The sequence below is a fragment of the Scyliorhinus canicula genome, chromosome 8 (genome assembly GCF_902713615.1).
Source record: "Scyliorhinus canicula chromosome 8, sScyCan1.1, whole genome shotgun sequence".
Taxonomy (NCBI): domain Eukaryota; kingdom Metazoa; phylum Chordata; class Chondrichthyes; order Carcharhiniformes; family Scyliorhinidae; genus Scyliorhinus; species Scyliorhinus canicula.
This window is the reverse complement of record NC_052153.1, coordinates 61,869,726-61,896,813: the sequence shown is the minus strand read 5'-3', so window position 1 is coordinate 61,896,813 and position 27,088 is coordinate 61,869,726. Positions and strand designations below refer to the sequence as shown.

General features: G+C 44.1%; 1 protein-coding gene across 1 annotated transcript in view; it reads right to left on the bottom strand.

Moving 5' to 3' along the window:
- The window catches only part of glis3 (GLIS family zinc finger 3), a 716,605-nt gene that overhangs the window by 650,545 nt on the left and 38,972 nt on the right, over positions 1–27,088 (bottom strand). The gene's annotated exons all lie outside the window — the stretch shown is intronic.

Here is a 27,088-nt window from a genome sequence, read left to right as displayed (position 1 = left end):
GCTGGTACGGAAATTGAACAATGCTGTTGGCTTGCTTGGTAAGCCAGTGATTTAGCTGAGTGAGCTAAACCAGTGCATATGAGAACAATGTTCAGCTGCTGGCCACATGTTTATCACACAAAAAACAGGCAACCAGAAACTGGAATTATGGGTTGTATTGTGCAGGTAGGAACTTGGCTTCTCCCATGAATACCTAGGGACTGTCTGATAAAAGTTTCAGTTGGACCTATAAATGGGTGAGCAGCCCAATCAACTGAAACACACAAGAGGTTTAACTTGTGTGCAGGTCTAGAATCCTGATTGTAATTTTCAGGTGTAAATTATCAACACATTTCATGACTTAAGCAGTGGTGCTCAAAGGAATCTCTAAATAAAACATGCTGTTTTTGTTAGTGTAGATTGAGGAGGAGCTGGAAACTCAAGACATGTACCAGCCCTTTTGAAGCTCACCTCAAGATCGGCTCCATGCCCTACCTAAGGTGTGGCATGCCATCTGGTTCAGTGTGGGAGCCATCCAGTTTCATGTCATCCCTGCTGCACCTCATACGGAAACTCACCATTGCGTTATGAGGACCGTGGCACAAGATAGGATGAGGGGAGGGCCAGGGGTGCTGGTGGGGAGGGGAAGAGTGGCAGGGGTGAGGGCCTGGGGGTTTGCGAGGGAGAATGCCTGGGAGTGCTGGGGGGGGTGATGTTCACAAGAGGGGCCCCCGTAAAAGGTATGTTCTGACTGGGGGCACCATCGCCTTCAGGCCTGGTGACCTCTAGAACTCCCTTCCGACTTGGCCTATTCCCTGAGACCCTGATCGGAACATTTTTTGGCAGCCGATACTTATTTCTCTACAAGGATTATTTTGAAGCATCGGGATGAAGCATCAAGAAAAAACTTGTAATTCAAGAATTAAAAAATGCATTTTAGGGCTCAACTAACATATGGCTTGCAGAATTAAAGAAATTTCAAATTGCTTTTAATATGAGTATATAATCATAAATCCAAATGATAGGATTCAGGATAGAACGCAGACAAGTGTTGCAAGTGTTGCAAGGAAACACTTATGACTACTGTGTTGACGTTCTTCCAATTCCTGGGAATGGGATCACTTTAATAATTGGAGTGGTCATCCATACTCAAGTTTGAATTGGGCTGAAAGCAAGTTGCCCTAACGATAATCAATCTCAGTGTAATAGAAAAAAATACTTTTGCAGCTTTGAGAAAGTCTTAATATACTATGTTCACAATAGAAGCTACACCTGCTCTCAGAGACAAGTCGGGCAGAGTTCCAAGCAGCCTGGGATTACCCTGGGAATCACTTGAAAAACCCCACACTGGATCATCAATGGGGCCAAATTGCAGGCACAAAACCTCACCTCACTTCCATAGCTCTCGATCCCGGGAATTTCTAGCTTTTTTTATCCAATAAGGATATGTTTTTAAAGGGACATTGTTGTTCTCTCAGGGAATTTAATTCATCCTCAGTCCTGTAGCAGGGAGGAAGAAATCCCGTAAAATTCAATTGCCCACCGGTTTTATTCTATAGCAGATGCCACATCCACCATGGTTACAATGATTGTGAAGCTGTTTTTGTAAGAGGTGTTCAAGTTCAAAATACACGAAAGAAATGATTTGATCTTCACATGAAATGTTATCAATCATGTAAGGTGTAGCTTAATGTGCATACAGCACTAAGTGCTGAACATGGAGTTATAATTACTTTACTACTGGTTTTAATTAGTTGTTTGATCTCTTTAACTCACAATAAGTTATACTTTTAAAGGGAAGTTATTGTCACAGATGTCCAGGATAGAGGAGATTCACAAGAATGATTCAGCAACTATAGCTTTAAGGACAGATTGGAAAGGTTGAGTCTATTTTCCTTGGAGAAAAGAAGGCTGAGAGGAGACGAGACCGAGGTATGTATTCCTGAGGGATGTGGATAGGGTAAATAGTGAGAAACTGTTCCCACTCAAGAGAGCACTAAGAACTAAAGGACACAGATTCAAAATAATGGGCCAAAGGAGTATGAGACCACAAGACATAGTAGCAGAATTAGGCCATTTGGCCCATCGAGTCTGCTCCGCTATTCAATCATGGCTGATATTTTTCTCATCCCCATTCCCCTGCCTTCTCCCCATAACCCCTAATCCCCTTATTAATCAAGAATCTATCTATCTCTGTCTCAGACCTCCACAGCCTTCTGCGGCAAAGAGTTGCACAGATTCATCATCCTCTGGCTGAAGAAATTCCTCCTCATCTCTGTTTTAAAGGAACATCCCTTTAGTCTGAGATTGTGTCCTCTCGTTCAAGTTTTTCCAACAAGTGGAAACATCCTCTCCACGTCACTCTATCCAGGCCTCGCAGTATCCTCTAAGTTTCAATAAGATCCCTCCTCATCTTTTAAAACTCCAATGAGTATAGACCCAGTCTTCAACCGTTCCTCATACGACAAGCTCTTCAGTCCAGGGATCATTCTTTTGAACCTCCTTTGGACCATATCCAGGGCCAGCACATCCTTCTTTAGATATGGGGCCCAAAACTGCTCACAATACTCCAAATGGGGTCTGACCAGAGCCTTATACAGCCTCAGACGCACATCCCTGCTCTTGTATTCTAACCCTCTCGACATGAATGCTAACACACTTTTCCACATTGTATTCCATCTGCCACTTCTTTGCCCACTCTCCCAGCCTGTCCAAGACCTACTACAGTCCCCCTGCTTCCTCAATACTATCTGTCCCTCTACAGATCTTTGTATCATCTGCAAACTTAGCAACAGTGCCTTCAGATCCTTCTTCCAGATCATTAATATATATTGTGAAAGGTTGTGGTCCCGGCACTACCCCTGAGGCACACCACTAGTCACCGGCAGCTATCCTGAAAAAGACCCCTTTTTTCCCACTCTCTGCCTTCTGCCAATCAGCCAATCCTCTATCCATGCTAGGATCATACCCTTAACACCGTGTGCTCTTAACTTATTTAACAGTTTCCTATGCGGCACCTTGTCAAAGGCCTTCTGGAAATCTAAATAAATCACGTCCACTGGTTCTCCTTTGTCTAACTTCCTTGTTACCTCCTGAAAGATGTGAGGATTTTTTTCATCCAGAGGATGGTTGCAGTCTCGATTGGAGACAGGTTTGATTGAGGTTTTCAAAAGGGAGTTGGATTGCTAATTTAAAAGAAAGAATGTGCAAGGTCATGGGGATAAGGCAGCTGGAATGAGACAAGGTTGAATGTTCCTTTGGAGAGCCAGTGCAGAGTCAATGGGTCGAATGGCCTCCGTCTGCGCTGTTAAGAATCTGTGAAAATCAAACAAACCTGGACATCATAGTTCAGCTTGATCAACTGTCTAAATTGAGCACATATGGGGTTTAACTTTGAACTCTTTGGCGGGCATAAAACGGACAGCAGCAGAGTTTTTAACTGAAGTTAATAGAAAGAAAATAGAGTCCGATGTGCAAAGGGCAGTTGATTAAGCTGCCACTGAAGTTCAAAATAGTGTCCATTGGTTTTAAGCTTGCCCTGCTGTTTTGTATTGACTTACTGAAATAGGGTCCTGAGAATTGAAAAATTGTCAAGGGCAGTGGAGTCCTCCCACACCTGTGTATCCTGAGCCCAGCAGAGGCGGCGGCCCTCAAACTAACTGGGTCACAGGGAGCCTCAAAATTGATGAAAAACAAGGAATGTCATCACAGGGGGAAGTGAACAAGTGCAGGGACACAAGGGTGCTTCTGGGACACAAGAGGTTTAGCCCCACATTGGGACGAGGAGATAGGAAAATCGTAACCCCAAAATGTCTGTATTCTCTCATGCATGTCTCAGGAATTCAGGAAAATGTGTAGCTGGAGAGTCTGGGAGCCATCCATCCAACTCCGAGGAAGGGAATGGATCCTCAGATGCTGCAGCATCACAACATTCCCCAGATCCATCCACGAGTGCAGATACTTTCATATTGGTGCTGTGCGCTTGCAATTAAATTTCAAGGTCACAACTTGGTGGGTACGTCACAGACATGCCCGAGACGTTGTCGACGCTGTAATTGCTGAGACCACGGACAGTTGAAGGACTGTGGAAGGCCAGGCTCATGCAGAGCTGCACAATGATGAAGGGCCTAATGGCAATATGCCGCCTGCTGGAGCTTCAGCAAAATGTGAAGGAACATCTGGAAGAACTGCAAGATGCAATGCACACTCGTGCGCACAATCATGCACGGATGATTAAAGACCTAGGCATTCTCCATCCAGAGGTTGCCAACACTCATGGGCAGGCATCTCTAGCAAACCACTCAATGGCTGGTGGAATGCACAGAGACCTGCATGCCGTCACGTTGTCCAGAGGCTTTATGCAGCAATGGCAAGAGGAGTGGGGCAAGACATCCAAAGTCTCGTCTTTATCAGCCGAGCAGGGAGGAATGAGTGCTTTTTAAGGGAGGAGGAGCAGCTGCCGTCTGCATCTGAGGACTCCTACTGGGGTGCTCCAAATGTGTGTGGTGCTCCTCAAACCCTCTGCCAGTGACCCCAGTACTTCCAATTGCACATCTCTCATTTCCTTTTGTTTCTGGTACAAGGGGTTCCTCATTCCGTGTCACCTGTTCAGCAGCCTCTTCCCCATCCAGATATCAGATAAAGAGTAGCAATCGATGATGTCCTTGTTAGGCAAGGTTGTGCAGAGCATAGTCGACCACAATGATCCCCAAGACCCTCACTGGGGGATACTGAGGTGCACTACCACATTGACCTAGACACCTGGATTTCATCTTCAGCAGCCCAACAATCTGTTAGATGGTTGCTTGCATGGAATGGTGGCAGTTTCTGTACTTCTCAACTACATTATGTGGATTCCTCACAGGTGTGAGTAGCCCTGTCTTCAGTGGGCAGCCGTTTTCTCCAATAATCCATCCATGAAGATGCAGAAGTGCCAGAACTGTTCTGCCTTGGTTGTGGACCAGTTGTACATTGATGAAATGGAAGCCCTTCCTGTTAATGAAGTCTACAGGATGGTGAATGGCTACATGTGGGCAGTTGATGAAACGCTCTACCCGGAAGATCTAGTGATGTTTGCAATGCTGATGGATATTTCTGTCCGACTGTCAGTGGTGCAATAGAAATAGTTATTGGCCCTCTTGAACAGGACATTGGTCACCTCCTTGATGCATAGGTAAGCTGGAGCCGGTGAGATCCCATACATGCAGCAAGTGGTTAATATCTGGAATGCACTGTTAATTCAGTCAGTTTCAATCATGGCTTTCAAAAGGGAATTGGATCATTATCTGAAAAGGAAATATTTACAGGGCTACAGGGAAAAGGGGGGAGAGTGGCACTAGGTGAATTGCTTTTGCAGACACCAGCATGCATATGATGAGCAAATTGACTCATTCTGTGTTCTAGCTATTCTGTGAATTTTTGCCCCTTGTGGATCCCTAGAAAGATCCAGAGGTATAGAAGTTGAGACTCAGGGTAATCTCCAGGGCCATTGCTGTTAGATATTAATTGGATCCCATGGATTTCAGCTCATCCTGAATATTGTGGATAAATCAATGACCACCTGACTGGAGAGCCTCAATCTATACTGAGACTACTGCTCAGGTAAGGAGTTAGTTGAGCAATGTAATTTCCCACTGATGGGCCTTTCTTTGTCCAGGAGGCTGTTGGTGCACTCCTCTGTCCTTTCTATGGCATCTCCACCCAGACGCTGGCGTCCTGCTGCTCCTACTGTCCCTGCTGTGGCCTCATTGGTGCCTGGACCTCTCTCCCTCTGCATTGTTCCTCATCCTTCAGTGACTGGGCACAAAGACAATGTGGGGCATGGTAGATGGGCTCTACCCTACTCACACAACCAGCACCCCCAACACCTTTCCCTGACTAGTCCATTGGGAGCAAGTGCCTCTGCCCCTCTCTGACCCTTGCAGCACGCCCCCTCCATTGGTGCTACCAACTGTACCCCACTGCTGCCAATGTCTGACAACATCCTGCATTCCCTTCACCGCATTTTACAGCCCCCACCCCACGGCCAAGTCCTGTGTCAGCGGGCCAGTCAAATTCCAGCCATAGAATATTTGTTACCTAGGTATCTGCAAACAATCACAAAATCTAGTGAATGCAACTGTCTATAAGATAGACTGCAGATTTTATAAGGCAGCTGAATTGAAATTAAAACTGCCTCTCCAGAAGTGAATCGTCAAAGACATTATAGTCCATAAAGCCACATTCTCAGGCAAGTGTTAAACCATAGCAAGCTCTGTTCAGCTCAAGTGAACAGTGAGTGCACTGACACAAAGAATAAAGTTAAAGATCTCTGAGGGGCGTACTTGATGAATCACTTCCACATAGAAGAAATGATTCACAATGTTTTTGGTCATGGAACAATTGGGCGAATGTTAAAGAGCATCACCTGTGGAGCCAGTGCTTGGCATAGAAGCAGACATGGAGACATTCAAAGATATGTGCCAGGAATTACTGTTCAGTATCAATTTAACACATTTGAGGACTCCTCAAAGAAAGAAAATTATAAGCATTTTAGATTATTCACAGATCTTACTGAACTGTTCATTCCTTTTTACATTCATCAAGGTTTTGTCTGGCAAACTCTATGGTTTGTGTATGAGTGTGCAGTTAAAATATATGAATAAGTCATCATAAACTAACTTAAATGGGTTGAAGCTTTCTGTCCCTTCTGGCACACTCTTGCATAACTTCAATGGGAGGGTACTGAAGACACTGGAAATCAGGCTCAGACCTGTTTATGCCAGACCGCAGCCTAACATTAGAGTTTCCAGGGTGATCTGGAGGGATGACTCCTCCTGACCAAACAAAACTATTAGCAAAAAGAAGGCATAGCTGAGACTGGGGACTCCTTGTGTGGTGCGTTTCTACATTCCCAGTCCTCAAGAGGTATCTGTTTGTAGAATCAGTGAGGTACATCTTTAGATATTTAGAACAGTACAGCACAGAATAGGCCCTTCAGCCCTCGATGTTGTGCCGAGCAATGATCACCCCACTCAAACCCACATATTCACCCCATACCCTTAACCCAACAACCCCCCCATTAACCTTATTCTTTAGGACACTAAGGGCAATTTATCATGGCCAATCCACCTCACCCGCACATCTTTGGCCTGTGGGAGGAAACCGGAGCACCCGGAGAAAACCCACGCACACACGGGGAGGACGTGCAGACTCCACACAGACAGTGACCCAGCCGGGAATCGAACCTGGGACCCTGGAGCTGTGAAGCATTTATGCTAACCACCATGCTACCGTGCTGCCCTCACAAATCTACTGAAAGCCAGCAAAAAAGGGATGCACTTCGATCTGGATGGGGAAATGGCTTTGAAATCTGAAAGGAAACTGTATTTCAATGTGACTCCATCACCAAGCCCTCAAGAAGCAACTACTTTCTTTTTTCCAGTGGATACCCCAGCCTTCCCCAACAACCCCAGTCAGCCTAAATCTCTGGCTGGCAGGAGTGCTGGATGAGTGTTAGTGCCTCCTAATAGAATGAGAATTAAGGAATATCTCTTGACCACGTGAACATTGTTGCGGTCATCAGCAGAAATCCTCACAAGTACATTGTGCCCTTCCCTCGCTTTCTGCCATGGGTGTTTGGCCCTATTACAGCATTGATTAAGAAAATAATAATAATGTTCTTCTGCATTTGGGGCTAAAGGATATTGGAATTTTTCTTTGAATCTAAACTAGCTGTGTCTAACCTACAATGGTTTTGTATGGAAATGAACACCACCAAAGGGACATGTGGATTCTCCACCCCACCGCGCCATTTTTCTGCCCCGACCCGCTGGCGGGATTCTCCGTTACGCCAGCCGGTCAATGGGGTCTCCTATTGTGGGGCAGCTCTACGCCATCGGGAAACCCCTGGGTGCCAGCAAAACAGAGAATCCTGCCGTCGGAGAATCTAATACCCAGTGGAATTACTAGCCTTTCCACCAGTTCAAATCTTAAATGACAATGAAGTATAAATAATAAGCAATAAATAACCACTATTTCTTGACAATGGTGTAGATTTCCCCACAGCCAACCCAGAGTGCCTCTGCACCACCCTGTGCACTGTTCACCCAAAAGAGCTACTTCAGTGGGCATCCAACACTACCATTGTGGCTTTACTGCAGAAAGCACATCTGCGATGAGTAAAGAGTTCAGTTAGATGCAGAAAAAAGATTATGCGCTGTTAAAACATAACAAAAACTTCCCTCTGACTGAAAAACAAGGAGTGATGTTGTCTCTTGCACCCACCTTTCCCAATGGCAAAGCTGAACTACTCTTCGCACATCACGTACTTTGCTGAAGCTGCCCCTGACTCCACCAGAACTAATTTCATACGGAAGAATTTTGTAAGTCCTGAACAGTCCTTGACCGTAGCAATGCTAAAATATCAGGTATGCACACAAGTAGATCTAATGAAAAGATATCGGTCCCATTTCTAAACTCTCATTCTTGGCAGGGTTTTTTAAACTCAGGGTCACGACCCATGGGGTAGGTTGAGGGCAGGTGTTTGGGGAGGGGGGGGGGGGGGATGAGGGGGTCATGGACAATTGGATGTGGCATTCCTGATTGTGGGAGAAGCGCCCAAAGGCCACAACCGGCTTTTTAAATTGCTGGCTGCAGCCAGCTTTTAGGTTGAGAATGCCAGCAGCCGCAGCATTTTGCTTTGCTCCATCCGATTGGCACCCAGATTATTCAATGGGTGATTAGCTTTCCTAATGCCACATCTGGCAACCCATTGTTCTGCTGACCAATAGGAGGAGGCAGGGGAGCACTGGCTTCCATAGGTACTTCAATGGCGACACCATCCCAGCGAGAGGAATTATGTGATAGCTACATAAACAGGGATTGCAACAATTTGTTTGTTCTTCAAACTGAGATCCAATAAGAAGGCACCAGCAGCAATCACAGAAAATAAATGTGATTTGTGTTATGTGTGTAGACTGCCATCCCCTGACGTGAACGCATTGTACCAGTACCGTGTTCTCCTGACTTCAGGGCGCTGACCCAGGACCAAATTTCTTTTTAAAGAAGACAGAGTCTTCCCACCAGATGTAGCGGCAGAGGGCAGGTCATGTGCAGGCATGCACACTGACATCATGTGATCTGTGCTTCGAGTGCAAAATCACGGCGGAGAGATTCCTCCATTTTGTAGCTGCCAGCAAGCAAGCAACAGGAGTGTGTGAAGAACTGAAGATCAATCAGTTTGTAATAAGAAAGAGGGCCAGAAACTCAAAATGGCCAAGATCTGACAACTGAATCTTCTGGAGAGAGCTTCGCAGGAGAGATCATGGCAAGACAAAGCAGGGCCTCTGGTGAACGACCCATTAAGAAGCAGCTGACATCGGGAAAAAAGCAGTATAATGATGATTTCTTGAGGTATGGTTTTATTAATTGTGCCAATGCAAATCAGAATGCAAAACGGATGTGTGTTATATGCAGGGAAGTACTGGAAATGCAAGATAAAAACCCTCAAAACATCAAACGCAGTTGAAGATTAAGCATAGCGAGTTTGAGATCAAAGCTTTTGAATTCAAGGGCTGGGGGATGAGCCATGGGTTGATATGAAGATTATGAGGGATGAGTGGGAGGTATGGTGAGGGATGTTTTTTGTTGCACTGTTACTATTACAACTGGGACAAAGCCCCAGAGCAGTGAGATAGGCCTTTTAAACAGACCGCATCCGCACTTAATGCTCAAGCAGCTGGCTTTGCATGGTTTCCGTGATCGATGGGCCCAACCCCAGTTAATACCCGCAAACTCCATACCCTCCCAGAATGAAAACCCAATGGGTTGAAGAAGTTTCTTCCAAGTTGGGTTTGTGGAGTCAGGAAATTTCCCCAATTTCTTTGTACCAACCACAAAGCAAAACTATGGGGGTTCCAATCTTCCCGAAATATTGGCAACTGTGGCCAACTGCTGTGAGATTAGGCATCATAGGATCAGATAAAATCCAACCAGCATCCGTTAAACTCTGCCAGGGATGGACTGGTGCTGGAGGTGCAACCAGACCATTTCAAAGAACTAATCACTAAATTTGGGAATCCATTCGCCATCCAGGTTGAGGGAGAACTGGAAATTCATCTATTTAGATGGAAGATTGATAAACATATCGGATCTGCAATGACATTAAACAACCTTGTAGGAGGAACATCTTCACCCAAAGGGTTGTGAATCTATGTAATTCCTTGCCCAGTGAAACAGTTGAGGCTCCTTCATTAAATGTTTTTAAGGTAAAGATAGATAGTTTTTTGAAGAATAAAGGGATTAAGGGTTATGGTGTTCGGGCCGGAAAGTGGAGCTGAGTCCACAAAAGATCACCCATGATCTCATTGAATGGCGGAGCAGGCTCGAGGGGCCAGATGGCCTACTCCTGCTGCTAGTTCTTATGTTCTTATGTTAACCTCATACCCAGGCTCCCAAGTATTTAACCCATTTGTGTCCTTGTTGTACTGGATAATATAGTGGAAAACATTTGACACTAAAAAAATATATTACTGAATTGTTCCATCTCTTTTCAGTTCAGGTTTCTCAATGAGCTGCAGTCCAAAAGCTGGAAATTAAATTTAATGTACATTGTTGCATCACAACATTCAGGGTATTACTAAACTTGTATCTATTTACTGGTGTAAATCCAACCCCTCTAACTGGGATTTGCATCAGTAAGTTTGTACAGCTGGGCTATGTCCACTGCACACTTTGGGTTCTCTGTTTTTTGGACCACTGGATTTTGGACCACATGCAGACGCATATGAATAACAGATGACAGAGTCCATATGCTTTGGTGTATGTGTAACAGTGTTTTTTGGAAACCAAAGTGTTGCTCGATAAACTGTCCATTATGAGTGAGTCACAATTATTATTGCTGCACACTGTCAGGCAAATGTAACATGAGCATCTCTGTTAGCAGACAAATTCACACTCCTGTGAATCCATCAGGAATTTGAATTCAGGAACGAATGGGTCATCATTTTCTCAGTCTATAATCTTTTGTTCAATTGAATCAACAAACCACAATGGAGAATGAAGACTTACAGTTCAAGCTTGGGTTTAAGAAGTCTGAAAACTGTAGGGTCAAGGGAAGCAACAGGGAATAGCATTTTCCACTCTGCCTGCAGTTTAAATTCAGATTGTTTGCTAGAACAAGTTACATTTCCCTTGCTATGCAGATGTGTTTGTGTGGCACGTGTGCATTTACCTCTTTTGGAGCCTAACCTGTTTGCTTTCCTTGTGTTGATTCTCACTGTATTTCTGAAACTCCAGATAGAGAGATTCCCATTGGGATGCTGCTAGTGAGCAACTGAAACTAAATCAATAAGCACAAAAGCTCACAAAAATCTAAATACCAGCAGAGACATCAGTAAAAAATTGCATAAATACATTAACCTCTATTTATCATGATCTTTGGCATGCTTGCTATCATCTAGCAACCCTCAAACTCTATTTTGGTGTAGTGATTACTAATGAGTGTCCTGCTTGCACAAATATTGGAAAGTAAAACTCCCGCCTCTTTGAAGCATTCAGTTCTTACTCCCCCACAGGAAAGTGGGTCTCTGCCCATTTTCTGGTCAAATTCATCTGATTTGTACTTGTAATCCATCCAGCTGAAATAACCAGGCTATAGAATTCCACAAAGATTTAAAATCCTGAGACTAATATGTTGGACAAGAAAGAAGGATTGATTATCAGGTGGTAACACTTTTTTTCCTGGTATTCCATCACAAAACATAAATGAGGAGCGCAAATTATCTTCCTGGATATGGGATCTATATGTAAATTTATCGAGAGTAACAAATACTTGGTGAGAAAAAGGAATGTTTGGTATGTGAGAGGAAGCTGATCCTCTTGAATGCAAGGTCGACATTAGAGAGAGCGTGGGACTTTGCCTTGAGATCACATGAGGTAGTGAAACCATTATTAATAAATTAAGGTGATGGAACCATTAAGTAATAAGCTGTAACTGTTGGATTAACCTACTGGACATTTGACAGTATCAAAGCTTATTCCTCTGCCAATAGATGCAAATACATTCGTACCTCACTTCACTGTGGAAGATGACCAGTTTCTCTGCAGATCCCAGAGAATAGGAAACATGATATTTGTTCTGGTTATATATACTTTGTGGTGAGAATATATAACTCCTACCATCAATGACAAGACTATAAGAACAAGAAAATGAACTCTGAAAGTGCCCAGGACTTGATTATTCATGAACGCTGTGATTTGTGTGGGGTGAGCTCCCTCTGTAGAGGAACTCACTACTGCAAGACCACCCTGAATACATAATTGACTTCAAACAAGGTCAGAGGCATGACAAGTTCAGGGCAGCAGGTGGAAACTTCTCCAACCTGCCTCTGGCAGGAACATTAGAAAAAAAATCATTTCTGATATTTTGATGACTAGAGTTTGAAGAAGTGGAAAACATAAGCCTCTTTCCATTGGCCCTTGAATAGACAGTGTTTGAACACAGGCAAGGTGCAATAAAGAAAGAAACACAAATAAAAGCCAAGGCTGGAGAACTGCTCCCTTGAGTACCTGAGCAAAAATTAAAAAGTGCTCATCTCTGTAATTATTAGTAAACTCTGAAAACTGCCTCTCAAGTAATCTAGTTTCATTATGTGCAAAACAAAACAAAAAAACATGAATACTAGTGGAGCTGCTCCTGTGTGTCCTGGCCATTCACTTGAATCACGTGATTTGTGATGATGCTAGAGCTGTATGAGTTGTACAATTGAAACTTTAAAAAACATATCGTAAAATGCCTCATAACAGACATATTCAGAAATTAGGACGTGGAATGAAACGGGCAGTGGTAACTTGGATAGATAATTGGTTCAGAGCTCAGAGACAAAGAGTAGGCGTGAAGGGATATTTCTCTGACTGGAGAGATGTATGCATTATGATCCCTGGACTGGGAAGAAGACCATTGCTTTTCTTGCTTTAGCTAAATATTTACAATTCAAAAATAATACAAAACTTGGCATCACGATAAATAGTGAGGAGGATAGCAGCAGGCTCCGGGAGGGCAAAAGCAGACAGGTGAAATGGCCAGAAAATTGGATGGTTGCATGTCAAATAGATAACTGAAAAGGCATGCAATTTGAGGGGGTATACAAAAGCAGAAAGACCTGTGATTGCAAATTCCCAAATCCTTGAAAGTAGTAAGTAGGGCCAATTGATATGGAAAGTGTATGAAATCCTTATCTTTGTATGTAAAGGCATTAAATGCAAGAAAACAAGCAAGCTATGTTAAACTTTTACAAATCCTTGGTTAGGCCTCAGCTGGAAAATTGTGGGTAAACACTTAGGAAGGAGAGCAAGGCCTCAAATAGGATACCAAAAAAAGGCTACAAGATTAACAGCAGTGATGGGGGGGCTTCAGTTATGTGAAGAGACTGAAGAAGTTGGGATCATTCTCCACAGAACAGAATGTAAGAGGAACCTGAATTGAGGAATTCAAAATGATGAAAAGTTTGGTAGAGCAAGTAAGGACAAACATTCCGCTCTGGCAAGTGGCTCCTGATAGATATAAAATTATTGGGGGGAAAAAACTAGAAACGAAGCGAGGAGAGCTTTTTTTTCCAGACAGAATGATCTGAAAGACAGCATTTGAAAAGGTGGTGAAAGCAAATTCTATAGGAAATCCTGAAGAGGACAAATCTACAAAATTCTGGTAAAAATGTCTGGCAAAAGTGCAGGAATAATCTAGGGAACTCATTCAAAGAGTCTGCAAGGACATGGTGGCTGAATGGTTCACATCTATGCTGTAATCTCAAAAAAACAGATGGTACTTTGAGAAATCTAGAATTTGTCAAAATCACAAAAGTTGCCAGTGCCATTTTGTTGACGTGAAACTAGCCAACACTAACTTCATAATAGATGATTATTTCGATTTGGCAATTAGAATTCATGCAATCAAAGAAACCAACATCTGTCAACACTACATAAATAAGATCTTTTAATTCAAAGACATGCTGAATGTAAAAGAATTTAATGGCAAGTCTTTACCTTACACATGCTGATGAACAAAGGAGCCAGATTTTTTTCATGCATGTCAAACACTCACCCAAATAGGTCATTCAGTGCTGCCAACAGTAGTAAATGTTTAAATGGAAAACAGCAGATCTTATATTTAAGTTATATAACTAATGAAGTTTGTAATAAAATATGTCCTTTGTCCTAGAAATGCTAATTGTGTGGCAGACGGCACAGATGAAATTCTACCATGAAACCATTCCTGTAAACAAAAGCATAAGCTTGTACTATAAAACTGCAGGAAACACAACAATGAATAATTTAAACAACAACTTCACTCGGGAATTAACTGTTAACTTCCTTTTACTTCTAACTTTCTTTTCAATAACAAGAAGTAATAGACCAAAAGAAGTCTTTCTTTGTAGGAAGCATTCAAGGTCTGGGTCAAAATCAGTCGATGTAGTCTGGAACAATGGGCAGGATTCTCTCAGCCAGGGGCCGGGCAGGAGAATCTCCACCAACGGCGCGAATCGCACCACGCCCCCCCGACGCCGTCACGCGATTCGGAGAATCACCGCCTTTGGCACTGGCGCAGTCGGCGCTGCGCCGGATGGGGGCCGCTCTACGGGGCCCCCCCTGCGATTCTCGGCCTGGGATGGGCCAAACGACCGTGTTAAAAAACCCACTCCAGTGTCGTGTTGACCCCCTATAGGGGCCAGAATTGCTGATCCTGAGGCCATGTTGACGTTGTCGAGAAACACGACAGCGTTTCCAATGGCGTCAACGCTTAGCCTCAGGATCAGAGAATCCTGCCCAGCAAATTGCAGCAGAGAGAGCACATTTCTAAATTGCGTTTGAACTCCAATTTTTTCACTGCTAGCGGCACAGGTAACAGTTGCTTGCACCTCCTTACTTTCACAATCACATATTTCTTTCTCCCACAAGATTTGGTCATGGCAGCTATTGCAGAATGGGGCCAAGGTTCAAAGCTTCTAATTTGTGTTTATATTGTTTGATCTGCTTATGGGTGTTGGTTACATCTCAATAGATTTGGAATTGTGGGAGAAATGATTATGAAGTCTGCAGACAACACCAAAACTGTCTGTGTGGTTGGTAATGAAGAAAGTTGCAGGAAGATAGATTAGTCAAATGGGCGGAACACTGGCAAATGAAGTTAAATGCGGGGAAGTAGAAGATAACACATTTGGGAAAGGCTAACAAGGCAAGGAGATACATAAATGTACAGAGACTGAGAAGTGAGGAGGAACAAAAGGACTTTGAAGTGTATCCATAGACAAGTATATTAGGTCACTGGGAAGGTAGAAAATTTGGTAAAAGAAGGCATATGGGATACTTGCCTTTTTTTAGCTTGGGCGGAAACTAAAGGAGCTGGAAGGTTCCATTGAAACTGTATAAAACATTGGTTAGGCTACAGCTAGGATACTATGTGCAGCTCTGCTCACTTCACTCTAGGAAAGATGAGATTGCATGGGAGAAGGGGCAGAGATAATTTCTGAGGATGGTGCCTAGACCGGAGAATTTTAAGTTGCGAGCAAAGATTGTATAGTGTACCGTTGTTTTCCTTAGAAGAGAGGAGGCTGAGAGATGACCTAATCAAAATGTATAAAATTATCAGAGGCCTCGACAGGGTGGATTGGAATTCCTGCTTGCCTTGGTTCAGGGGTTCATAACCAGGGGCATAGATTTAGAGTAAGATTTAGGACGTTTAGAGAAGATTCGAGGGAAACCTTTCACCCTGACAGTGGTCAGAATCTCAAACTCACTGCCTGAAAGGGTAGAGGTAGAAAGCCTCATAACACTTAAAAAAACACTCGGCTATGTATTTGAAGTACCAAAGCCTACAAGGCTATGGGCCAAAAACGGGAAAATGGAATCAGGCCAGATGACTAGTTCTCAGGACAAGATGGGGTGAATGGTCTCCTTCCATACTGTAAATTTCAATGTGAGTCTTAGACAGACTTTGTAGGTGGTGATGTACCCACACATCTGCTGCCCTTGTCCTTCTCTGTGTTGGAGGTTATGAATTATGAAGAAGCAGTTGAAGGAGATTTGGCACTTTATCCTGTGGATGGTACACACTGCTGCCCGAAAGAGAAAATGCTGGAAAATCTCAGCAGCTCTGGCAGTATTTGTAGGGTATGAAAAGACTATGTCAAAGCTCGACAAAGAGTCATCAGACTCGAAATGTTAGCTCTTTTCTCTCCCTACAGATGCTGCCAGACCTGCTGAGATTTTCCAGCATTTTCTCTTTCATTTCAGATTCCAGCATCCGCAGTAATTTGATTTTATCCAGTATATTTTACACACTGCTGCCCTGTGTGTCAGTGGGGAGGGTGTCAATGTTTAAGGTGGATGGGATGCCAATCAAGCAAGTTGCTTTGTCCTGGATGATTTTGAGCTTCATGAGCATTGTTGAAGCTTAGACCCCTGACGTGTGCCTTACAGACAAGTGTGCAGTCTTTGGGGAGTCTAAACGTGAACTGTTCATCACAAATTTCCCAGTCTTTGATCTGTTCCTGTAGTCACAGTTTTTATATGGCTGGTCTAGTCAGCTGCTGGTCAGTGGTAACTGCCAGAGTGTAGATGTGGGATTCAGCTTTGGTAAAGCCAATGAACGTCAAAAAGGGAAATGGTTCAATTTAAATTCGATTTAGGTTTATTGTCATGTGTACTGAGGCACAGTGGAAAAGTATTGTTCTGCGTATAGTCCAGGCAGATTGTTCCATACATTATAAACATAGGACATACGATAAATAGCCAATGTAAATACAAAGACATAGATATCGGTGAAGCATATGGAATATAGTGCTACAACATTAGAGAAGATGTGTAGAGAGATCAGTTCAGTCCATAAGAGGGTCAGGTAACAGTGGGGAAGAAGCAGTTTTTGAATCTATTGGTGCGTGTTCTCAGACTTTTGTATCTTCTACCCAGTGGAAGAGGTTGGAAGAGAGAATACGATGGGTGGGTGGGGTCTTTGATTATGCTGCCCACTTTCCCAAGGCAGCAGGATGTGTTGACCAAGCCAATGGATGGGAGGCGGGTTTGCATGATGGACTGGGCTGCGTTCACGACTCTATAGTTTCTTGCGGTCTTGGATCGAGCAGTTGCCGCATCAAGCTGTGATGCAACCAGATAGGATGCTTTCTATGGTGCATCTGTAAAAATTAGTCAGAGTCGATGTGGACATGCTGAATTTCCTTAGTTTCCTGGGGAAGTATAGGCGCTTTTATGCTTTTTTGGTCGTCGCGTCGATGTAGCCACACTGAGAAACATTTTGGTTAAATCATGTCCTCAGTCTTTTTAGAGGGCAAAACTGTGAAGGACACAGCAGACTATGGGTAAGTGAGAGTGAAAATTTGGTGGTTACACCTTGCCTGATGTAGAGTAAAAGAAAGATAAGGGGCTAGATTCTCCATTTCAGCGACTAAGTGCCAGCCCGAACGGATCATTTGCGGGAGGTTTATGATGGAAATATTGTTGCTGACTCCTCACCGATACCGGGACCAGTCAGGGGCTAGCAGCGGTGCCGGGTGAAACTCCCACTACCGCGCTGAAAACAGACAGAGAATCGCCTTGTCAGTGGCCATGCATGCACACTGCTGACGACCTGCAGCGGTCGCGCCATGCAACATGGCGCCGGCCATGCGCGGACCTGACCCAACCCGCCATCTACGACCCCACAGCCCACCTCCCCCGCCACCCTCCACCAGTCCCCCCAGCCCTCGTGGAAGTCTCCCCCAGCCAGTGGCATGGAATCTGACCAAGTGTGGTGGTGCCGGACACAGTCCACAGCCACCATGCAGGGTTCCTGCACGGCTAAGATTGCATGTGTCCCGCGTAGTTGTGAACTCGGCCCATCGGGGGCGGAGCATCGCGGGAGGGCCAGCCAATGATGCGCCGACGCTGTTGCAATGGCGCGCAGCACGTGACACGATCGCGCCATTTCGCCATTTACGAGGGGGCGGAGCATGGCTGACCGGCGCCAGTCCCAATTTTGGCATCGGAGTCAATTCTCTGCCCGATCGCCGATAAGCAGGAATAAGCCAAAGTTCTATATAAGCAGGCATTCCTCAAGGAGATACACTGGCATCCTTTTAATTTTTCATGGAAAACTATGTAATGAGGAAAGCAGCAAACTACAATGAAAGCAAATATGGTTTAACCATCAAGACAAAAAAAAGGTCAAAAGTAGCCAAGAATACTTTGATTTGGGCAGCACGGTGGCACAGTGGTTAGCATTGCTGCCTGCGGCGCTGAGGACCTGGGTTCGAATCCCGGCTCTGGGTCACTGTCCGTGAGGAGTTTGCACATTCTCCCCGTGTCTGCATGGGTTTCACCCCCACAACCCAAAAGATGTGCAGGATAGGTGGATTGGCCATGCTAAATTGCCCCTTAATTGGAAAAAATAATTGGGTACTTTAAGTTTACAAAAAAAAGAAAAAACTATACTTTGATTTTGCAGATCACTTTCCTTTCTGCAGTAACAGTAGAAGATGGACACAACTTATTAACGAAAGTGAAAAGAAAACACTGTGGTTCAAATGAATGTAGAGAAAACAAAATAGTGAAAGACTATTTAGAATTCAAATCGTTAACAAATTTGATCTTCTCCTTGGGCATTTTAAAAATTATTTTAGGTGCAGAGCTATGTTTATGTAGTGTGCAAGTCACAGAGCTACATACATTGCCAGTTCAAGTAATGAAAGTGATATTTTGCTGTGCTGTCTCAATCTGCAAAAACATTCGTAATAAGGAATAAAATTGCACCTTCCTATTGAAGCAAGGATTCAATGTTGAACTACAAAGTTGTTTTGGTTACTCGCCTGTTTAAATTATGCACATTCTATTTCACATGCTTCAATTTCAAAAGTAAACAGTAATTCGTGATTTTGGAAGAGAATGATGGTTGTTGGACAACCATGAGACTCTGGTTACTGAGCATTAAAGGCTTTCAAATGTGCAGGTCCAAAATCTCTGAAAAAGTTCTCGTATTCTCATCCAGGGAAATGAATATGTCAGGGCATCGTACTTACATAAACATCTCAGATTCTTTGCATCACCATTACTTTAATTCAGAAAGAATATATATTTAGTTTAAGTTTGGAGCTCTTTTAGCAAAAGTATTTTTTAAATTGCATGAGCATTTTGGAGATCCTCATCCTTACATCAGTAAAGAGCATTTTGAATTTCAAAACCAAACTCTGAGCGTTCTCATCAGTGCAGATCTTCATTCATACAACGATGAAACCTTGTTTTTTGAAAAAAAAGGAAAGAAACATTTTCACACAAATAACATAAGTCAAAAGCTTTGCATTCTGTGTCTTGGTTTTCCATTACACTGTAGATTTAGCTTTGTTCCCAGATCGCATATAGACCTCTTGGGAGAAGGAGTTCTGCCAAATATAACTCATGGTACAAAATTTAATTTGAAGACAGTTCCATCAAACGTTTACCAGATCAGCTAATTTACCTTAATTTGCTGTCTATCTTCATGTCTCTCTATTCTCCCCTGCACACCACCCAACAAATCCAATTTAAAATATTCTCTTTTATGTTGAGCTGAACTTGGGGTTTTGTAATATTCAGGGTGATTCTCATGCTCAGAATAACTGATAGGCGGTGGTCACAGTGAATGTGACCTGCTCCTTTTCTGAGCCAAGCCAGATTATTGCTGTTGAAGAGAGACAGTCATAATGGTTGAGGGCTGGGGTGGGTGGAAAGGCGTGCATGGGCAAGCAGCAGACTGGTCGTGTTTTGGGAAGCTTGGTGGAGCTTAAATGCAAATTTATTTTGGAAAAATTAAAGACAAATCTGGTTTTGGAGCTATCTGTTGTTTTCCTGTTAAGGTGTATTGGCCAGTCTGCCTGGCTAGAGCACACTCATGGGGCAGGATTCTCCATCCCACCACCCCCGGGATTCTCCGTCTCACTAGCCGGCCAAGTGTGGGCAGCCCCATGCTATTGGGAAATCCCCGGGCTGCCGGGGCAATGGAGAATTCGACAGCGGAGGATCGAGCCCATGATGTTCGCATCGATCTAATGCAAAAGGCAGGCAACAGCAGACACACTTTCAAGGCCACAGTAGGCCTCTGACAAAACATGATGTCAATTCCATCAAACAACTGGAAATGTACTCCAAATTAATAGCGCGATGCTTGCCAGTGACTGTGATGATAGGCAGATTATTATCTGTATATAATATGAGTAGTTCATCATCACTGTAAATTCTATGCTCTATGATCTGCATGTGTATTATAAGTTATATGTTCTACTGCTGTAGTTATAGCATCCAACCAGCAGGTGGGGCAGGTATCAAGTGCCATGACCCGTATGCACCAAGTGTTCCTGCAGAAGATGTTTGTAAGGAGTTGATAGCAGCCGCATAATACAGCAGCTCTGTTGAATCTTAGTGCAAATTCGTGTCAGACATTTATTTCTAACTGTATTCACCTTAGACATTTTAGTTATTCGTTAGTGTAGTGGTAGTAATAAATAACCTAGTTTGCAAACAAAGTCTAATGTTCTTTGTTCACAAGGCATTATTGAGATTCCATATCAGCCCAAACAAAGAACATTACATGGTACCTTGGAGTGAACGTTGAAAGAGAACAGTTAGGGAAAGTTAGATACGTCGAGAAGACACAAGAGAACAAGCGGGCACTCGGAAAAAAATACTGGCTGTAAAACTAAATACTACCAGGATCAGCAAAGAGTGATGGAAGCATTGAAGACTCCCAGCCAACTGCTCACCACTGATAATGTATATGCAAACTGGCGTGCTTTCCAGCAACAGTTCACTTTTTATGTGCAAGCTTTTGGTCTCCAAGAAGCTATGGATGATAGAAAAATAGCACTCCTAATGACAGTAGCCGGGCCCCAAGCAATTTATCTGTATAATACTTTTCAGTTCACTTCGAAGGAAGACAAGAAGAGCTACTCAAAAATAATTGAGCAATTCAATAACTATTGCCATCCGCAAAAGAATGAAACCTTTGAGCGCTATGTATTCAGGATGAGACTATATACATGGCTGTAGAAATGCCAAACATTGAAGCAACCAAGGGTAACGTAGCTTACCAGAAAATAACCAGACTACCTCGGTCTTCACCTCAAGCACTGCAGCGATCCACCAGGATTCGAAGACAACCTGATAGACTCAATTTCTGAACACCAACAGCCAAATCGATTGACCTGATGAAATGTCATGTTTACATGCATGCAGTTTTAACTGAAAAACTCACTGTATATGTGTATAGTTTGAATGTACATGCTTATGATTCAAAATCATTTTGAAAGAAAGGAGGATGTGATGCTAGGCAGACTATCATCTGTATATAATATGAGTAGTTCATCATCACTGTAAATTCTATGATCTATGATCTCCATGTGTATTATAAGTTATATGTTTTACTGTTGTAGTTCTAGCATCCGATCAGCAGGTGGGGTAAGTAAGGAGTCCCAGGACCCGCATGCACCATGTTAACCTGCAGAAGGTGTTTGTAAGGAGTTGATAGCAGTCGCATATTAGAGCAGCTCTGTTGTCTCTTAGTGTAAGTTAGTGTTAGACATTTATTTTCAACTGTATTCACCGTGGACATTTTAGTTGTTTGCTTGTGTAGTGTTAGTAATAAATAACTTTGTTTACAAAACAAAGTCTAATTTTCTTTGTTCACACGGCATTATAGAGATTCCACATCAGCCCAATCAAAGAACATTACAGTGACCACAAGCAAACTCCAACAGATTAATCAGGAACAAATGTGAAATGAGGACTGTGCCCATACCCACAGAGATCACACAGAGGGACCATGAAAACTTGGTTCGAACAACAAAAACATTTTACGATTATGGACGACACCCTGGTCTATGACGGGTGGCTGGCATCCCAATCTCCAATCTTCCTGCAGCCAAAGATTGTTAAATATATATACAAGTGCTACCTGGGCATCACCAAATTCAGAGTATGGCCCAATCTGCTGTCTGGTGGCCAGGCATTTCCAAGGTATTGAAGACACCATTGAAAATTGAGAAATGTATGCATTGCTACAGGAAGAAACAAATAAAGTCCCTCATTCCCACCCAGTTGCCGACATACCAGGCCAAGGGATAGGTTGGGCATTGACCTGTTCATTCTCAACAGCAAATCATTCCTTGTAGTGGTGGATAGGTTCTCCAGGTGGGTTGAGATGAAGCAACCTTATACAACTCATACAGAGGCAACACTTAGGGACAGATTCAGATTTACCGATTTGTTTTCGTTGAAGTGTCAACATGGGCGGGAAAAGTCCACCTCGCCCACAGAACTCCCCCTCCATTGTCCGACAGGGCTCCCCAACATCTTCCCCATGGAATCTCCAGCACCTTCTCTACAGAATCACCCCTGCCAGGGGACAGTGTCTGGGTAGTGTCAGAGCCAGTGCCCAAACAATGCCAAGGTACTGCACGGGGCCTCTGCCCCCGGGGCTATACTCAGCTGTGTGCCTCCAGTGGGCTCTGATCGTCAGGTGTGCATCATGGGGAAAATGTCGTGATTCAATTCAGTGTACTCTCACACCAATGTGAATGGACAATTTAACATGGGGGATCTATCAGGTGTAACGTCCTGATATGCTTAGTTAAATAGCTCTAAATGGTGATCCCAACATTTAAAGGTGTGTGTGGGGGGGGTTTGGAAATTGAGCAGGGAAAATCCTGCTGGCATAAGCCTTTTTGGGACTCCATCACGATTCTCCACCCTCTTTGCCATTCTCACCCCCTAAAAATGGGAGCGGAAAATCTCCCTAAGAAACTACGAGATATTTGTGATCCACGTCCATGTGAAGAGATAGTATCTGATAGCGACCCATAATTTGCAAATGAGTACTTTGGACACTTTGGCACCACATCCGACTTCCACCACCGGACCAGCTCTTAGTTACTCACAGTCAAATGGGGCAGCTGAAAGAGGGGCCTGTAAAATAAAAGCCCTTCTAAAATAGAAGAAGGGCTTCCCCACTGACTGCTCACATACTGGTCCATCCCATTACAATGTGGCCCATTCCCAAATAATAGAATTAGAATCATAGAATTTACAGTGCAGAAGGATGCCATTCAGCCCATCGAGTCTGCACCGGCTCTTGGAAAGAGCACCCTACCCAAAGTCAACAACTCCACCCTATCCCCATAACCCAGTAACCCCACTCAACACTAAGGGCAATTTTGGACACTAAGGGCAATTTATCATGGCCAATCCACCTAACCTGCACATCTTTGGACTGTGGGAGGAAACCGGAGCACCCGGAGGAAACCCACGCACACACGGGGAGGATGTGCAGACTCCGCACAGACAGTGATCCAAGCCAGAATCGAACCTGGGACACTGGAGCTGTGAAGCGATTGTGCTATCCACAATGCTACCGTGCTGCCGTAAATGAACTTCTGATGGACAGAACTCCACATACCCATTCCAATCCTGCTGAAAAAGCCCATACCAGGAGTAGTAACCAATTACCAGGACATCTAAGCAAGAGTGCAGTCTTATACGCTGAAGCTTCTGCCTACAGCAGACACATGCCAAAATTACAGCAAGACCGGGGTTGCACGGTGCCGCAGTGGTTAGCACAGCTGCCTCACGGCGCCAAGGTCCCAGGTCCGATCCCGGCTCTGGGCCACTGTCCGTGTGGAGTTTGCACATTCTCCCCGTATTTGCATGGGTTTCGCCCCCTCAACCAAAGATGTGCAGGGTAGATGTATTGGTCACGCTAAATTGCCCCTTAATTGGATAAAATTAATTGGGTACTCTAAATTTAAAAAAAATACAGAAAGACCGACATTGAGAGAGAATGTTCGATAATTAGAAAGGACAAGGACCAACCTCTTGCCTACCAAGATGCCAGAACAACCTCCAAACCCACAGAAAGAACCAACAGCTGCAGAGCATACCACTCCTCTGAGAATAGGGATTATATCCCTATGCAGAAGGGTTATATAAGACTTCCAAACCACTTGAGCCTTTGAATGTAAGGACATGAAGGGGGAAGATGGGCTAGTGATAATATAGAAATGACAATGTAAATTAATGACAGTAACAGCAATGTAAAACACCAGGTAAACAATCACTTAAAATACATTGGATAAAAACTTGGGAGTGTATGTATAGTATGAAGTATGGTATAAAGAGGACTTTGCACAGTACTGCCCACACATCGATGTAAGAGAGCCCAAGACCTGCATCCAGGGTTGGTTTAATGTGGGACAGAGTCATGTGTACTAGCAATCATGGAGACAGCTCCTAGTTTGTACCCTATACCCCTATACTGTATAAATGTAAATAGTTTGAAGAATTAATAAAGACTTGATGCACTATCAATTGACCACAGAAGCGAGGTTGTAGTCCGAAACCGAAGGCTTTAATAGACAAGATGTTTCCCCAGCAGCTCAGGTACAGAAAGGAAGCTGTGGGGAATACACGGGCTCTTATACCCCGCCTTACAGGGTGGAGCTACCTTACAACTCTAACCAATGGGTGACTAGTGTTACAAACCATTGGGCCACTGGGCAGCGAGCCTTCTCCACCAATGGTGTCCCGGCATTGCTAGTTACCGTAATACCTCTAGTCATACTACCACATTCACCCCCTGTTGAAAAAGAATTCGGCCGGGGGGTGGTGGCGGCTTGGTCGCCTGACCATAACTGGTTGTCCGCACGGGTTGAATAGCATAACTGGTAGTATTACTAGTGTTGAGGTACTGCACTACTCTCGTTCTGCGTCTGCCCACTGACCCATAACTATTTACAAAGACATAATACAGTTTTGCAATTTCACAATTGGCCATGTACATGTCACATTAAAAGTCTATATGCAGTTCATAGCGACACAATCAGACGGTCGGGGGCCTTGGTTGTCCTTTGCAGCGAGACGTCTCCACCAATGGTGTCCCGGCATTGCTAGTTACCGTAATACCTCTAGTCATACTACCACAAGACTTACAGCTAACCTGCACATGACTATGAAGACTTCTTCAGAGCTACTGAATTTTAACAGTAAGAAGTCTTACAACACCAGGTTAAAGTCCAACAGGTTTGTTTCAAACACGAGCTTTCGGAGCACGGCTCCTTCCTCAGGGAATTTTAACAAGCACCTGACAACAGGTACCTCAAAAATGCATTCAGACTCAATTACCATCATAGGATCCTGATTTGCATGTTGCAAGCCTGGATTACCTATGTGAAAGCTTTAGTGGAAATGTTGCCTGGTGTACTGGTAGTAGGTTCAGACCTGCAGAATTTAGGATGCTAATCATTGTCCCCATCAGGAAGAGGCTTTGAAAATTCCGGTCCTTACTTCTATCTCTGCACAGGTCTACAATTAACTTTAATTTAAGGCAAGAAATGTTAAGACATTAGTGGGCAATAATCTAAAGCCTACAGTAAAGACAAAATGCAAAGTTCAAGTAAACTTTGAGAAAAACAAGGCCCAGTTCACTATAGAAATCGAGGGTGCTAATAACAACCATGATTTCAGAGGTTTGTATTATTACTAGGGATATTTCCTTTTGTGTCTTAGCAAGGTTGGTAACAGGAACAAGTAAACTACACCTTAAAATCCTATACATGTATGCTTATTATGTCAAGTTAATTAGCCTTTCTTTGTTATTCTGTAACTCTTACATTGCTGAAATTACTGCGGGCAATTCTCCCAAAAAATGACTAAGGCCAGAATTCTCCTCTGCCAGCCACCGGTAGCAGAGTTCCTGATGTGGTGGAGTATTCCGCACGAGCAAACAGAGGGATTGGCGTTGGACGCTGATCCCATTGTGATTCTCTCGTCTGCCACTGGCGGCGACATATAGGTTAGTGCTCACAACAGGGCCTGGTCCGTTATCTCCCACTCCCATTTCCCACTCTCCAGGGTGCTGGGATTGTGTCAGTGCCATCAGCGGGTCACTGTCGAGGGCAGGGGGTGGTGATGATAACCCGCAGTGAGCTGAGCACCAGTGCTCCTCAATCTATGCCACTGTCTGATCCCTGCCTGTCTGCTGAGCACTCGCTCACTCCAATCACCCGCACATGTGTGCCCGGGGACAGGGAAATGCCTCGAGAAATGGGCCAAGGGTTCAGAAGTCGGCCCACATTGTGGAAGAAAGTGACAAACGTGCCATTATGGTTGTACACAAGGGTGGTTAATGTGTAATACAATTCCGCACTCTCCTGATGGTGCCACCATTACCTCACCACCTCCTCACTCCCTACCTACCCCTCCTCCCCGAATCCCCTCCCCCGGTGCCCTCAGTGATCCTCGATGTGCATTGCCTTCCTAGTTCTACCACTACGTCTAGGTGTCTCCCCAGGATGTACATCAGCAGTGGAGGCAGCCAGCTGTCTATCTCGTCCCGTGACTTTTGACAGGCCAATGGGGGCTCTGGGGCTTGAGGGCCCCGGCAAACTTGTCAGCGGCATATGTACCGCCTTACTGTCCTGTTCCGGGTGCTGACTGTGAGATGCAGTCTCATCAGAGGAGTGGAACTTGGGGGAGCTGATGGCCACCATCCCCACTCCATGGGACAGGTCTGGGTTGGCACTTAGTGTCGCCTCCTCCCGGTCAGTGTCCATATTGCCGAGGTCTACCTTGTGACAGAGGAGCAGCTGGTTGGAGCTCTGGCTGCCCCTGCATCATGTTGCTTATATTTCAAACAACACTGCTACTTGAATGCCAAGCACCAAGTACCTGCATGGCCTAATGGAGAAAGTGAAGAAGTATTACACATACTTGTGCAGGACGATTTAACAGAATTGTAACCCAGAGTGTAGAGTGTGGCAACGTTAGTGCCATCTGCCGCAAAGTCTCAGTTAAAGAAGTTGGAACATGTTTCACTAAAATTTGCTGTTTATTTTGAGCTTCAATCTGCAAGAGAATTTACTGTCCAAGTTGAACATGCTGAGAAATGGAGTAGAAAGATTTATCATGCAGGGGTCATAGTCCTGATCATTGATAGAAGGTTCCCTCATGCAACTCAATGGGTATGCTCATGAGGACCCCACCATGAGGGCATTGTTGAAGTAGTAATGGTTGAGACACCTGACTTTTAGAATGATAGCTCAAGTGGCTCATCCAGCAC